This window comes from Podarcis gaigeae, assembly GCF_964106915.1.
Source record: "Podarcis gaigeae genome assembly, chromosome: 4".
NCBI classification, from domain to species: Eukaryota; Metazoa; Chordata; class Lepidosauria; order Squamata; family Lacertidae; genus Podarcis; species Podarcis gaigeae.
The window spans coordinates 45,852,671-45,868,540 of record NC_139677.1 but is presented as its reverse complement, the minus strand read 5'-3'; the positions used below and the strand labels follow the sequence as shown (position 1 = coordinate 45,868,540).

At 42.6% G+C, this 15,870-nt stretch overlaps 1 protein-coding gene across 3 annotated transcripts in view; it reads right to left on the bottom strand.

The window, feature by feature from the left end:
- Window positions 1-15,870, bottom strand: part of IL1RAPL1 (interleukin 1 receptor accessory protein like 1) — a 642,787-nt gene that overhangs the window by 563,369 nt on the left and 63,548 nt on the right. The window lies entirely within an intron of this gene.

The following is a 15,870-nucleotide window of genomic DNA, read 5'->3' as shown; positions in this document are numbered from 1 at the left end:
GTTGGACAGTGTTCTCGAAGCTACCAGCATGAGTTTGACCAAACTGCGGGAGGCAGTGGAAGACGGGAGTGCCTGGCGTGCTCTGGTCCATGGGGTCACGAAGAGTCGAACACGACTAAACGACTAAACAACAAGAAGTGGCATAGAAAATACCAGTTGGAAGTGCCAATCAATATCAGAATAGGCTGAGGTACATATGTTTGTACATCCCTTACAGTAGGCTATGTTCAAACCATGCCAAAATCACAATTTTTCACACATACTTCTTGCTATTAAGGCAACCATGTTCAAGCATATAATGTAGCCAGGCAAATGACTCGAGGAGGGCATGGAGCAGGCCTATTAATGGCTATGGCCTATGGAGAAGTGGTGTGGCCTGAGGAAACAGCAGTTCCAGGGGAGAATCCTGAGGTTCAGGTTTACCACCTCTGCTATACGGGGTTTGTGCACACGCATTCCCTCAATTATCTCCTCACCTCCAATTTTCGCATTTTCTAGCTGGCATCTCAACATTCTGTACTTTTGGGAATTTCATTGTCAGTCTATTTGGGAGTTCTAGAGGATTACAAAAACAAGGAAGCCTATATATACTTTTGTGTATGTACGCAATTCTCTGGATCTTATTTTTAGGTGGCCCTGTTACACCTGCAAAGTAAGAGGCATCTGGGCACCCAAGCTCACTCTTAGGTAGAACATATTCACCACAGTTACAACTTCACCATTATATGTGCATCTTTAAAATTAATGGCATTTTTCAATAATCATACCATTAGTAGTAAAATGCAACGCATTCCACCCTTTAAAATTCCAGGTGTGAGGGGAGGCATCCTTAACTGCAGTGAGTCATAATAAATATGTTCAGGTTAAGAGAACATGTGAACTACAAGAACTAATTGAGCAACAGTACTGAATTGAATATGCTGTACCACTAACTATTCTACGTGAAGTAGTATTCTTTCTATTCTGCAAAAAATAGCATGCCAATCTTTCCTATACTATCCATTCAAGCCAAGTCATATTCAATTGTGTCTGTGTCCAGGAAGAAAGTAAGATGTCTTTCAGGAATGCAGATGTATCTCCTCAGTGAAGATCCCTGATAAGCTTTCAAGGAATCCCAGTTATAGGGATGGAAAGGATAGTAGTTTTTAATCATTATGTACTCTCTGCCTTGAGCGCCTCATATATTTTTTCTTTGTAAGAAGCAGCCATGGGTCAAGATAAAAATCCTCTCTATTCCTAAAATGATATTAGTTAAGAAGGGGGGGGGGTAAGAGTACAAATTATGCCCATAAGTCTTCTCCTTAGCAATTTTGGAGGCGATCTGGATGAAGACTATAGAACAGGAGCAAAAAGGTTATAACCTGCTTCTCTCCAACTGAAATTGTAACTCAGTGGCAGTGCGTGTGTTTCCTATTCAGAAGCCCCAATTTTAATCCCTAGCATTTTGAGTTGAAAAGGATCAGCTAGGTGGCGATAGGAAAGATCCTAAGGATATTGCCTTAGATCCTGGAAAGCCACTGTCAGTTAGGTAGATGATACCAAGCTAGACTGGCGAATTCTCTAGCCTGGAAGTTTCTTATGTTCTTCCAAAGCAGTCCAAACATTTAGATTTGCCCCTTTAAAAGCCCTTAAAAGCCATTGCTTTGTTTTTTAACATACAGATAGCTTGGGTCCCTCCCTCCCCTCTTTTGCACTTTGTTGAATGCTTTATATTATTATGGAACCACTCGACTGCCAACCTCTGACATGTGTTTGGCAAGGATGCAGAGTAGTTTGATGGTGTTTGAAAAAAATTTTTTTCCTTTTCACATAAAAGAAAGGATAAGCAAAAGCAAAGATTCATCAGCTTATGTATACAGGCTTCTCTGTTGTGAAGGCTCTAGCAGTGGGATATGGGAATTGAGAAATCCAATCTAATAGGCTGAACAAGGGAGAGTGGTCTGAATAGGGGGGGAAATCCATGGACATTCAGAATGTTCAGGCTTGCACAGGCTTATAGCAACATACAATACTCTGGGGAAAATTTGAGCTTTCAAATTATAATTTCCATGGCAGCACCAACAATGGGTGCTCATTTCAAACAATACAGCTTCTAAAGCAACCTTGTTGTGCTCATTCCCCTTTGTTCCAAAAAGAGGCTTAGATGTCTGTAACTATTGGTACACACACACACACGCTGGTCTGAGGAAAGTGGAGTAAGATTTCTTGGTTATGGAACTAGAGAAACGTAGAATGAATCTTCTATCAGCAAGCAGTGGCACAGTGTCAGACACAATGACAACTGTGAGTCGACAAGTGGCGGTAATCCACACACATAGCAGGGGATCCCCCTTGCCAGTAATGTCAGTGGAAAGTTTTCCATAATATACCAGCTCTGGTTTCAGTGAGTGCCTGGCAGGGTGCGAGTTCTTGAAAGATGTGTTTAGCAGGGTGACATTGTGAGAATCATCTACAGATATCAGCCAGTCTGGTGGTTGGTGGGGGGAAGTAGGCATGGCTGGAGGGGTGGGTCAGAGAGGGGTTTCCAAATGCTTGCCATCTGTTAACTGCTATAATATCCCTCCCCTCAGACGTATCACTGGAGATTAATCCATCATGCTTGATAGTCTGGTGGTGCTGTTATTAATAAGGGAAGGGCTGTCATAGTCCATAGGACTCCTTCACCAGGAAACCTCCATTTAGGAGCTTGATTTGAGGGCTTGCATAGGGCCTTCTAGCATACGGTCATGAATGCCTGAATAGTTGAGTCAGTAGAGCATGAGATGCTTACTCTCTCACGGTTGTGGGTTTGAGTCACACGTTGGGCAAAAGTTTCCTGAATTGCAGGGGGCTGAACTAGATGACCCTTGTGGACCTTCCAGCTCTTTGATTCTTTCTTGATTAGGGATACTGTTGAGTTGAAGCCCACCCCTACTGCCTGACACCATCTCTGTCTGAGGTTGTTTCCTGTGTGATCTTAGAGGGAGACTGCAGTATTTTTCAAGAAAATGCCTTAGGGGTGGCCAAGGATTTCCTATTTACCTGACTCACATCTGAGCCAGAAGAAGAAGAAGAAGAAGAAGAAGAAGAAGAAGAAGAAGAAGAAGAAGAAGAAGGGATTGGATTTGATATCCCGCCTTTCACTCCCCTTAAGGAGTCTCAAAGCTGCTAACGATCGCCTTTCCCTTCCTCCCCCACAACAAACACTCTGTGGGGTGAGTGAGGCTGAGAGACTTCAGAGAAGCGTGACTAGCCCAAGGTCACCCATTAGGTGTATGCGGAACAGTGGGGAAGTGAACCCAGTTCACCAGATTACAAGTTCCACCACTCTTAACCACTACACCACGCTGGCACTTTCAGTCCCCAGAAAACAAGAGGCGAAGGAATTGAGACCCCTTAAAACACGGTCCCTGAATAAGCACAAACCATTCACTATTTCATAAATTCTTGTGATTTATGATATATTTTCAACGAAGAAAGCAAGTTCCTGGAAACATGTCTCTTACGAACCACATGGTTAATGGTAGAACCAAGTTTTAAATTGTTCTGAACTGAAACAGTGGCATAATTTTCATGAACACTCATCACAGATCTAAATAGATGTGCCCTCTCACTTTTCAATGCTAGGTTGCATTTATTTTTGAAAGAGCATGGAACTCTTCACAAGAGGATGGGCACCAGGTGGAAGAAATGAGCATCCTGGTTGCTATGGCAACCATGTTTCCACCTCCTCACTCAGATCCTGTTGCATGTATTTGTATATCTACCATGTGGGTATACATTCAGATGTACATCCAAATAAATTTCCTCCTGGAAACAATTAGTGTATTGTACCGACATACACATTTGTATGCAAAACCATCCATATTCTGTAACTAGTCTCACATTACATGCCAAGCAGAATCCCAGCCATGCAGCTTGCTTTTTTTGGAGCAGTAATTAAAGCATAAAAGCACAGTTATGCAGCTTTACACTATAAAGCTGGATTTACTGAAACAGGGTACAGAAAAACTAACCAATTTAAACAATCATATTTAGTAGAAAGGGTTTATCAACTCTCTACCTTTTGGGGGATGAGTTGTAAACAAGAAGTTTCTAGAATTTTCTGGTAACAGTTTTCCTCTGATACCTTGACCTGGATTTTCTTAATTTTATGCAATTGGTTATTTCATCTCATTATTTTATGCAATTGACACCCAATAAAGGCCGCTCTACCTTGGAGGGAGAAAAATGACTTTCTTTCATGAAACTCCTTTTTTGTTTCCTTCTCTTGATCTTGGCTAAGACCCGAGGTTCAGGTTTCTGCTGGCAGACTGAAACTGGCTGATGAACAGAGCACTTGCAGACAATGAAATCACTAGTGCTGTGTTGTAAGACAGAGAACATCAGTCTGGCTTTCTGAACAATAGCATCATACTTTCTCTCATTCAGAACAAGGCAAATACGAAGACTCTGATTGGCCTTGATGATGTTGTCCTGTGGGCAAACCTGATCGGTGTTGTGGTTTCCCCTTTGCTCAATGGTACAGCAGATGCTTAGCATACAAAACTATCTCAAGTAAAGACAAGCATTTTCAAGCATGGCTGGGACTGCAGAGCCTCTACTGGTGAATGTAGACAGCACTGAGCTAGAAGGACCAGCAGTATGACTGTGTAAGGCAATGATTTATGTTCCTATGTACTGTGAAGTAAACATATTCAGGATGTGATTCCCGCAATCCTATGGTGAAAAATGACATCAAAGAATTGCTAGGATAGTAGAGCACACAATCATTAAAAAAAGAGAAGGCAGTAGTAGATGGAAATTGATTGATTAAAGGTAAGCTCCCCACGGGGGGGGGGGACCTCACTTTCACTCCCTGAAACAGCTATTTAGCAATAAAAAAGCAAAAATTGCAAAAATTTGGCACAGCATTATTTCAGAACTACGGCTCCAAAACATTAGTCATTTTAATATAAATTACAAAACTGCAATTTTGGTTCCTTTGGAGATGTCAGTTCTCATGCACTTAGCATGCATGTGAATTTTTACAGTACTTAAAGCACAGGGTTGTTGTTTTTTACAGCATGATTATGGCACATACATTATCTAGAGCCCTGTTTTACCGAAGTAAATATAAACCCTGAGTCACAATCACCATATGTTAAAGCACTGTAATGTGAAGCATTTATGAAAGAGAGAATGAAAGCTTACTGGTGGTGATTTAACAGAACAAAACACTACAGCATACACCCTTAAACAAAACAGGCTAGCAAAGAATGAATAAATAGGGAATGAGAAAAAAATGAACCACAGCAATATAAAAAAGGTTCCCTTGTTTCCTGGGTAACACAAGTCAAAGATGACAATGATCACACAGCTGAGGTAGGCCTTTCAAATGAAAAACAAGCAAAATGCCACACTGGCAGACCAAAAATACCACATCCTACTTCGACAATCACTCTGTTAAATTTTTATTTTTTTTTTTTTATAATAATTTTTATTAAGGTTTTCCAAATTAGAACAAATCAAAGCAAATTAAATCCAATCTATTGCCAATAACTAGGACTTCCCCTCCCTACCCCCTCTTGTGTTCCAAATCTTCCAAATAAGCAATTAAATTCAACAAATTCTTATCCCCAAATTACACTCTTCGTCAATAACCCAATTTATCCAAATTCTCGTCCCCTAAGATCGATCTTTACCCTTCCACGGGTTTCCCCCTTTCAAACATAGTACAGATGAAAATAAGATAAATGTAAATAATAATTTTACAGCCTTTGGATTCCAATTTTCCCTCCCCTCTTTCCCCTTTGCGTTTCACCTATCCCTCCACTTCTAATATCTTCCTGGAGTTCCCACATTATACTATATCCCTCCGATTCTTTGCCAGTCTTTAATTACGGATGTCCAATCGTAGAAGGAGTCTATCAAATAAGGGCCCATTTCTTCTATCCAGGTTTTTATATCCAGGAGTAAAAACTCCAATTTTATATCCATAAGCTTGTCAAACCTGAATATCCCAAATGTTCCCCCAGTTCTGTCCAGTTCTTGTTGTTTCCTTGTTCTTATCAATCATTCTCCTCCTTTTTATTTCTCTGTTCTCCCACAGAAATGTTCTTTTTCCAAAAGTTTCTAGTGTCTCTGCAGAGGTTTGTTATTCTTGAAGCAAAGCATTACATCATGTTCCTTTCATTTTCCAACAAATAGTTCCATTGTTTCCTGTAGTATGTAGACCTCTGTAGACAAAATAGTGTTCCATTCCTGCAGTTTCCCAGGAGATTGAAAGTTCCATTCAACTGTTCACATTTCCTGTGAAAAACACATGCAATGTCCCTCGGCTCCTCTAGGTGGATTGCAGTAACAAAGTTCCCTTCCAGAATCACATCCACCAGACCAAGTAGCTTGTTGACCGATATTTAAAACAGTTTGTATTCAATTTGTAACAAATATAACTGGCAAAGTCCTCATAACAAAGTCTCTATTTTAATCTTCCTTTTTGACAGCTCTTTGACAGCTGTCAAAACCTCCATCACTTTTCTCCAGGCAGTTTCACGAATCGCTCCAGGGATTCCGGGGGGGTTGCTTTTTTTTAAAAACAATTCCACTTTTCTCCTCCAGCTCAATCTTATAATTTTCCCTCGCGAAGTTGCTGATTCGGCAAGATAAGGTTACACTCGATCTTAGTTGTCCAGTCCTTTGTTTTGGCTCTTCTACAATTTAGGGGTAGGCTGACTTCCTTTTTTTCCACCTCCCCCGTTCGCTCCGAATTTTAAAAATTTATCCCCTTTTTTTTTTTTAGTCCATATTCCAATTACTCACGGGTTCTTCTTTAGAGCCGAATTTTCAATAGAAGAAGTCAGCGCTCTCCGCCGGATGGCATGCGGCTGCGCTCGGCAGGGATAGCAGAGAACTCAAAGCACCACGCTTCTCCCCGGCACCCGATCCGTAGCCTTTAAAAAGGCTCCTTCACGAGTCGGGAGGGCGCTAACGGTGCCAGCCGAGTCTCCATGTCCACGGCCTCAATCTGGCCGTGGTTTTTAAGGGTCCCCACATCGCCGGTGCGGTAGGACCCAGCCCCTGCCAAGCCGGCTCCCTCCGGAGCTCGGAGGGAGCCCGCCATTCGGCGATGGCGCCGACCCGGAAGTTGTTAAATTTTTAAACATAATAATAAAAATAAAAAGATTGACTGCTGTCAGGTAGTTGGAATGCAACATATCTAGCTAAAGGCAATAAATAGTAGCTTAATCAAAAGTTTGGAAACTTATCTCAATTGAGGGAAAGTGGCACTGCTTCATCAACTTCAGTAGAGCTAGACTTTGTCTACACATGATGAAATCTGGTCTTTCCTACTAGCATGAACTGCACCTAAAGGCGAAGACTGACGAAAAGGCTATTAAAGTGCAGTGAGCAGCGTGGGGAAGTTCAGCAAGCAGCTTCTGGAGCTGGCCAGAGAGAAGAGAACTTCCTGCAAGCCTGGTGCATAGCAAACCAGCAGAAATACCTGGTAGTGGTGAGATTGACTAGCTGAGGCAGAAGGACAAGAGTAACTAACATGTAAAGGGTTAGGAGCTATGCTTTTACAAGTCAGTCCTGTATACGCTTCTGTATTACGCACAACTGCCATTTAAAGAAACAGTAACCAATTTAAGTATTTACCTTTGAGCACTGAGGCTGAATCCCTACAAGACAGAAGTACTGTTTCTGAGGGATAGGGGGCGGGCAGGTGTGGGGGACCCTCTGGTCCTGTATGAAGTAATGGTGCCCCTGAAGGACCAGGTGTGCAGGACCAGATGTCATGGACGTGCAGGTTAATTCTGTGTTCAGGGTGGTGGCAGCTAGACTGGTAATTGGGAGCAGCTGCTGGGAACATATAACACCAGTTCTGAAATACCTACATTGGCTACTAATACATTTCCAAGCACAATTCAAAGTGTTGGTGCTAGCATTTGAAGTCCTAAATAGCTTCAGCCCAGTATACCTGAAGGACCATCCTCCCCGTCATTTAGCTCAGACACTAAGATCTAGCTCCATGGCTCTTCTGGCAGTTCCCTCACTGTGAGAAGTGTTTCAGGGAATCAGGCAGAGGGCCTTCTCAGTGGTGGTGCCCACCCTGTGGAATGCTCTCCCATCAGATGTCAAAGAGATAAGTAACTATACAACCTTTAGAAGACATCTGAAGGCAGCCCTATACAGGGAAGTTTTTTAATGTTATTTTCTTTATTTATAAAGTGTGCCTGGCTGGTTTTACACCATGTCTAAAGTACCACAGCTACTGGACTATAGATTAAAGTTTTCTTTAAAGAGCATAATATAACTGTGTGGTGACAGTAGAAGATTTTGAAAAAAATAAGAACAATGGTATCAGTGGGAATAAAACAAGAGCTTGGTGAATCTGCAGTGATCAATAGAAGCTGGTTGTCCATATTTAAATTGGAGTGAAAGTCCACACAGGGGCTGAAAATGCTAGTGTAGGAAAGTTGAATATGACACAAATACTTATTTGTTACTAAAGTCAAGGAGTTGATTCTTGTAGAGACAAGCATATTACAAAGCTGAAGTCAGGTCCTTAGTAAAGAGTTGTTACAGCCATAAGTGCCAACTCCCTGTGGCCCTGGGTGCTCGAGCACCCACAAAATTCCACATGAAGGGGCTGGGCACCCACAAATTTCAGTGCCAGTGTCATGCACACTGCATGGTACCCGTGGTCATGGGGCCAAATTGGCACTCTTGGTGACAGCCATAGAATCAACTCAGACATCTCAGAATACAGCTGGGTAGAGTTGCCCAAGTTGTTGATTTGTTTGCTACATTAGTGGCCATGCAAGCATATGCATATTGATTGTGCACCAATTCCTGCTAGCCCCCAGCTCATGTTTTGCTACAAAAATACCGTGTGTGACTTATGTTACTTAAGGTTAGATGTTAGACAAGAGGACTGCAGTTGATTTAAGCCAATACATTTATCAAAGCTAGGTGGGTTTGCCTTGAGTTCTTCTTGGTGACTTTTAGTGATTATTCCATTATCTTTGCTTAAAAAGTGAAAAGCACAAGCCGTGTCTTGATATTAATTCTTTGTGAAGAGAGGAAAAATGGTCCTGACTCTGAAGCTTTCCAGAAAGATTTTGGAAAGGAAATTCCTGCAAAGCATGTCCAAAATATCGTTGTGTTACTTGCAGTACAATCTTGGTTGGCTGCCAAACATGACATCAATTCCATCCTCAACAAAGACAGACATTGTCAGGACTACTGGTAACGATGCTCAGATTTTCTCGCTTCTTTCTTCTCATACCAGCAAGAAATCGTATAATTTCAGTTAATTAGCCAGCTCTTTCATGAGAACAGAAACTGTAAACAGAAGTTAACAGAGAAGTTCCAAACCATAACACAAAAAGTAAATGCAGTATAAAAAAATGAAAACAAACCCCCAAAGTATCGTTAGCTGACAATCCTTTACAAATAATTTACCAATTTCAAATGGACTCTCTTTGTCATATGCTTAAATTTGTTGGCTAATATATTCACAAAGCTGAAACTTCTAAAGTGAATTTTCATAGTACAAAGTACAGACAGCGAGTTTCCTTCCAATAATGCAATTGGATAAAGTCCCATAAATCTGAAAGTATTAAAATAGTTTCACTGTCTCTTAGAAACTCCCATTAAAATGGAAGGGTGAACTCTTTCATAAATAGTTTGAACAGTGGTTTTACATTTATATGCAATCTTTATATGAGGAAAACATTTTAATACAGTAGTGTCTCATTAAACCTACAAGTTGTGCTTTAATGTAGACCAGTTATATGGCTTTGATATTACTCGTTTAAGCATAAATATGTGCAAATGCATATGCCGGTTTCCAGACCAGTTCTATTTGTTACATACCAACATCTGAATTTATTTCACAGATTCAGAAACTGCATGATTCTACTGCATTTCCTGTCCAGAGAGAAGCAGGTATAAACAGTGTGTGTACAGGCCCTAACGTCCATGAGGGTGCCATAGGCAAATATGAAGATGAACAGGCCATTGTTCAATGTTTGCTATTCACCTTAACTGGGATTGACCACTCAAGATACTGAAAATGAAACAAACAAAAACAAAAACCCCTGTCCTGTGTCCTTAATTAAAGTAGCAAGCTCACACCTTTGGAATCCCCTTGAAATTAAAGTGGCTGTCTGGTATATTTGCTTAGGTCACAGTGCAGGAGTAATAATGCTTAGGACACTGGAAACAAATGTGCTGAAAATCAGGTGCAAGATGAAACATTTTATTTCAATAGTGCTAAGTGACAGTTCTATCTTATGGATTCTGAACACAGTTCTGAGGTATCTGTCAGTTTATTATACAGATATTGTTTGTTTGTCTGCATTTTCTGCTTATTTCTCTCTCCCTCACCCACCACACACACACACACACAAGCCCTCTAGAGGCTTGGCAGGAAACATGTGTAACCATTCTCCAACTCTTGCTTATGACAGTCAGCAGAACATTAGAAGTTACATGTAACAAATACAGTAAACTGGAGACATACAAGAGAGTCTGGACAATGAGGGGTGTGTGCCCTGCTGTATATCATTTAACATTTTTGATATACTAATCCAATAACACATTTACAATGCAATCTTATACCCAGAAGTAAGTCACAGTCTAATAGGGTTCACTCCCAGGAAAGTATGCATAACACTGCAGCTCTAGTTTTACAGGCAACGTCCTTATATGAAAACAGTCCCAATTCATGTGTTTCTCCTATGTACAGGGCAAGTAAGTTGAAAGGGGCTTGAAGCCTCATTCCTAAATCATGCTGATGCTCCTGCCTCCACCATTCACATTGATGAGTCGAGGGTGATATTGGCAGTAGGTACTATCTTTAAGCATGGAGACCCACTCCACGTTTTAAAACTCTAGTGGCCCAGAGTTCTAAATTGCAATGTGAACCTCTACACATACAGAAGGTTCCCTGCTGCTGATATTATCCACAACACGGTGACAGGAACTGGGAGGTCAGGAGGAGCAGGGAAAATCTGGAGACATCTCTGAGCCCCCTTTCATCATGCTTGCTCTCTACACTTGAGTAATGTGAGGAGAGGCTTTGTGCCTCTCAGATTCTGGAATGACACTTCAACAAAATTGTCACAGATACATGCATCAGGTGACAGTATACAGTGGTACCTCAGGTTACAGACGCTTCAGGTTACAGACTCCGCTAACCCAGAAATATTACCTCGGGTTAAGAACTTTGCTTCAGGATGAGAACAGAAATTGTGCTCCGGCGCAGCAGGCCCCATTAGCTAAAGTGGTACCTCAGGTTAAGAACAGTTTCAGGTTAATAATAATAATAATAATAATAATAATAATAATAATAATTTATTATTTGTACCCCGCCCATCTGGCTGGGTTTCCCCAGCCACTCTGGGCGGCTTCCATAGAAACCAAAAATACACAAAAATATCACAGATTAAAAACTTCCCTGAACAGGGCTGCCTTAAGATGTCTTCTGAATGTCAGGTAGTTATTTATCGCTTTGACATCTGATGGGAGGGCGTTCCACAGGGCAGGCGCCACTACCGAGCAGGCCCTCTGCCTGGTTCCCTGTAGCTTTGCTTCCCGCAATGAGGAAACCGCCAGAAGGCCCTCGGCGCTGGATCTCAGCGTCCGGGGAGAACGATGGGGGTGGAGACGCTCCTTCAGGTATACTGGACCGAGGCCATTTAGGGCTTTAAAGGTCAACACCAGCACTTTGAATTGTGCTCAGAAACGTTCTGGGAGCCAATGTAGGTCTTTCAAGACCAGTGTTATGTGGTCTCGGCGGCCGCCCCCAGTCACCAGTCTAGCTGCTGCATTCTGGATTAGTTGTAGTTTCCGAGTCACCTTCAAAGGTAGCCCCACGTAGAGCGCATTGTAGTAGTCCAAGCGGGAGATAGCTAGAGCATGCACCACTCTGGCGAGACAGTCCGCGGGCAGGTAGGGTCTCAGCCTGTGTACCAGGTGGAGTTGGTAGACAGCTGGCCTGGATACAGAATTGACCTGCGCCTCCATGGACAGCTGTGAGTCCAAAATGACTCCCAGGCTGCGCACCTGGTCCTTCAGGGGCACAGTTACCCCATTCAGGACCAGGGAGTCCTCCACACCAGCCCGCCCCCTGTCCCCCCAAAACAGTACTTCTGTCTTGTCAGGATTCAACTTCAATCCATTAGCCGCCATCCATCCTCCAACCGCCTCCAGGCACTCACACAGGACCTTCACCGCCTTCACTGGTTCTGATTTGAAAGAGAGGTAGAGCTGGGTATCATCTGCATATTGATGGACACCCAGTCCAAACCCCCTCATGATCTCTCCCAGCGGCTTCATATAGATGTTAAAAAGCATGGGGGAGAGGACGGAACCCTGAGGCACCCCACAAGTGAGAGCCCAGGCGTCTGAACACTCATCCCCCCCCACTTTCTGAACACGGCCCAGGAGGAAGGAGCGAAACCACTGTATAAGAGTGCCCCCAGCTCCCAGCCCCTCTAGACGGTCCAGAAGAATGTTATGGTTGATTGTATCAAAGGCCGCTGAGAGATCCAGCAGAACTAGGAAACAACTCTCACCTTTGTCCCTAGCTCGCCGGAGATCATCAACCAGCACGACCAAGGCACTTTCAGTCCCATGATGAGGCCTGAATCCCGATTGGAAGGGATCCAAATGGTCCGCATCCTCCAGGCATGCCTTGAGTTGTTCAGCAACCACGCGCTCAATCACCTTGCCCAAGAATGGAAGATTTGAAACTGGGCGATAGTTGGCCATGCTGGCCGGGTCTAAAGATGTTTTTTTAAGAAGCGGTTTAATGACTGCCTCTTTTAGCGGATCTGGGAATGTTCCCTCACAGAGGGAAGCATTCACCACCCCGCAGAGCCCATCGCCCAGCCCTTCCCGGCTTGCTTTTATTAGCCAGGATGGGCAAGTATCAAGGAGACAGGTGGTTTGTTTCATGCATCCAAGCAGCCTGTCCACATCCTCAGAGGTAACAGATTGAAATTGATTCCATGCAACTTGACTAGACAGAGCTCTAGCACTCTCACGCCCCAGCCCTGCTCCCACAGTGGTGTCTAGCTCCTTCCGAATATGAGTGATTTTATCTGCAAAAGACTTTGCAAAATTGTTGCAGGAGATCTGGGGGTCTTTACAAGGCCCCGGTGGTAAAGGTGGCTCCGTTAAATTGCGAACCACCTGAAAGAGTCTCCTGCTACTATTTTCTGCAGATGCAATAGAGGCGGTGAAGAAAGTCTTCGCCGTCGCTATTGCCACTTGGTAGGCTCGACGTTGAGCTCTAACCTGTGTCCAGTCAGATTCGGAGTGAGTTTTCTGCCACCGATGCTCTAGCCGTCTCAGCGATTAAGAGCTCTTGAATGAATTAAGTACGTAACAAGAGGTACCACTGTAGTTTCTTGTCCATTTGTGACAGGTAAACTTCAGACTATTTGTCCCCACAATAACTTGCCTGGAAAGTGAGATTTACATGTGAGCAGGGACTCTTTTTGGTGTGCCTGGCACCACTGGCAGAGGAAGAGGAGTGGGGGGGAGCACACCGCCCCTGGCAGCGTGATCCCCAGGATGCCATCGCGGCTGCCCCCCACCTGCGCTGGGCACCCCGCCCCCACAGGTGGCACGCCCCATGCCCAGGATGCGCGCCTGGTGCTGGAGCATGAAGCTCCACAACTGCCTACCACAAGAGTGTCATGAGACAAAGTTTCTTGAGAGCAGAAGCAGAGCAGAAGAAGGAAGGCAAAGGCCTACAAGGCCTATGCAATCATTCAAGTCGGCTGGCTGTAACTGTGTACAGCAAACTGCAAAGTCACTGTGACTCATGACTCATCTTGGGTGATGACTCATTCTCCCCTATAAGAGCAGCCAGCCTCTCTATGGGCCTCAGTCAGTGTCTTGTCAGTGCCTCTGTGTTTCAGTTAGTGTATGCCTATGTGAATGTATTGTTGTTGCAGACAGAGGGGCTCCAGGACTCTAGTTAATCACTAACTAAGACTGTGCCTCTGTGAAGAGTCAGATAGCTGCTATGAGCACTCTGCGTATGCTCTTTAACTATGCTGTTTATGAACAACTTTATTTTCTCAAAAGAAAAGGTTTATTCTGTTTATGAAGAAGACTCTGCATTGATTAATTTACTGCTGCGTGACAAGGAAGTGGGTGAAACAGGTGCAGGTCAAAGCAATGACCTTTTCAGTGCTGGTGCTTCATAAGTGTCTCTGGTTTCTCAGAGCAAAAAAGACAATTAAAAACACACACACACTTTAAAAGACAAAAATTGGCAATGCTCGTGTGCTAGAAACCTATTTTTCTCTAGGTGACTAGAACCTGAGAGTATATATATATATATATATATATATATATATATATATATATACACATACATACATACATACATACATACACATATATATATATATTTTTCTTGGACTATTTTATAAACTTCTATATATCTCTATTTCCAAAGTAGCCCAGGGAAAATCTTGCAATTGGCATACAGAACTTAAAAGACCCATAGTACTTGCCACCACCATCTAGTGTTTCATGGTTCTTTTTCTTTTTTGCAATAATAGCAGCGATTAATTTTAGCAATCCAACCAATTAATTATAATTGGGTAATTATATGCTACCTATCTAAATTCTTTGCAATTTAAGCTGAAAGAGGAACTCGGTGCTGGAGTAATCTCCAAAGTTTATAGAAAAATGATAGGTGCCAAATGTAATGATAAATGGCTTTCAGAGACTGATAGCCCTGTTTTATAGAGCTGACCCTGAATTTCTCCTAAAGCAAATTTTGATGTGAATTTTTATGCTTCTGATCAGGGGGTGGGGAGCAACTGCAAAGGTATCTGCATGCCAACTAGATCCATATTGCCCATAGATCCCCTGGATTACCGTAAATGGTTATTTTCCACTTTTTACAAATATGGTCATCTTCTGATCTCAACAGTGCATCACATTGAGAGACATATGACAAATGTATATATCCTCCATTGACCAGAAAGAGACTCTGAGGTGTAACGTGACAGAAAAAAGAAGTTAAGTGTCAATCACTGAAAAACTATACCTCTATATGGAGGGCTTATGAACAAGTAAGGCTGCTACAGTCCATCAACAAAACAGATAGTCAAGATCTTCAGTCTGAATAACTCTTATTTCAATGTATTTTATTTTATAGGAATACACTGATGCAAGCCATTTCTAGAATCTTTTTACTCCATATATTTGTGCAACCTATTTCCAACATGAAGAAACCAAATATACAAAAGTGGAAATTCAGCCATATTCTTCAGTAGCTCAAGCAGAGCTTCCTACTTGCTGGTTTCTCGAATATATATACAAGCTATCCAAGGTCACGGCAAACAGTAACTAATTCAGTCATACTCTTTGATTTATCTTGTCAAGTGCTTTGCCCACAGTCACAAGTTCCCCTTTTATCCCCAGGTATGCAGCACAAATCAACAGCTCTACACAATTTCGCCATTCCCAACCAGTAGGTAGTAAGGGCATATATTCAATTTATTCAAGCAGCGCTACAATGCGGCATAATAACTATTCCAGGAAGACATGCTTGAAAATATTGCTTGCAGACAGGAATCTCTCAAAAAATGTTGTGAACCAAGAAATGAGATAACTGAAAATGGTCAGGGCATGATCTTAAGTTACATTTTGATTCAAATCTTGAAATCGATTAAGAATAAATATGCATACTAGCCTTCCCCAACCTAGTGTCCTCGAGCTGTTCTTGGATCCCAACTCTCATCAGCCCCAACCAGCTTGGCCAATGGTCAGGAAAGATGAGAATTGTAGTCCAAAGACGTGGAGGGCAGCAGGCTAGGAAAGACTGTTGTATGGCATTATACAACAAAGGAAATCCCATCTTGCAAAGCAGAA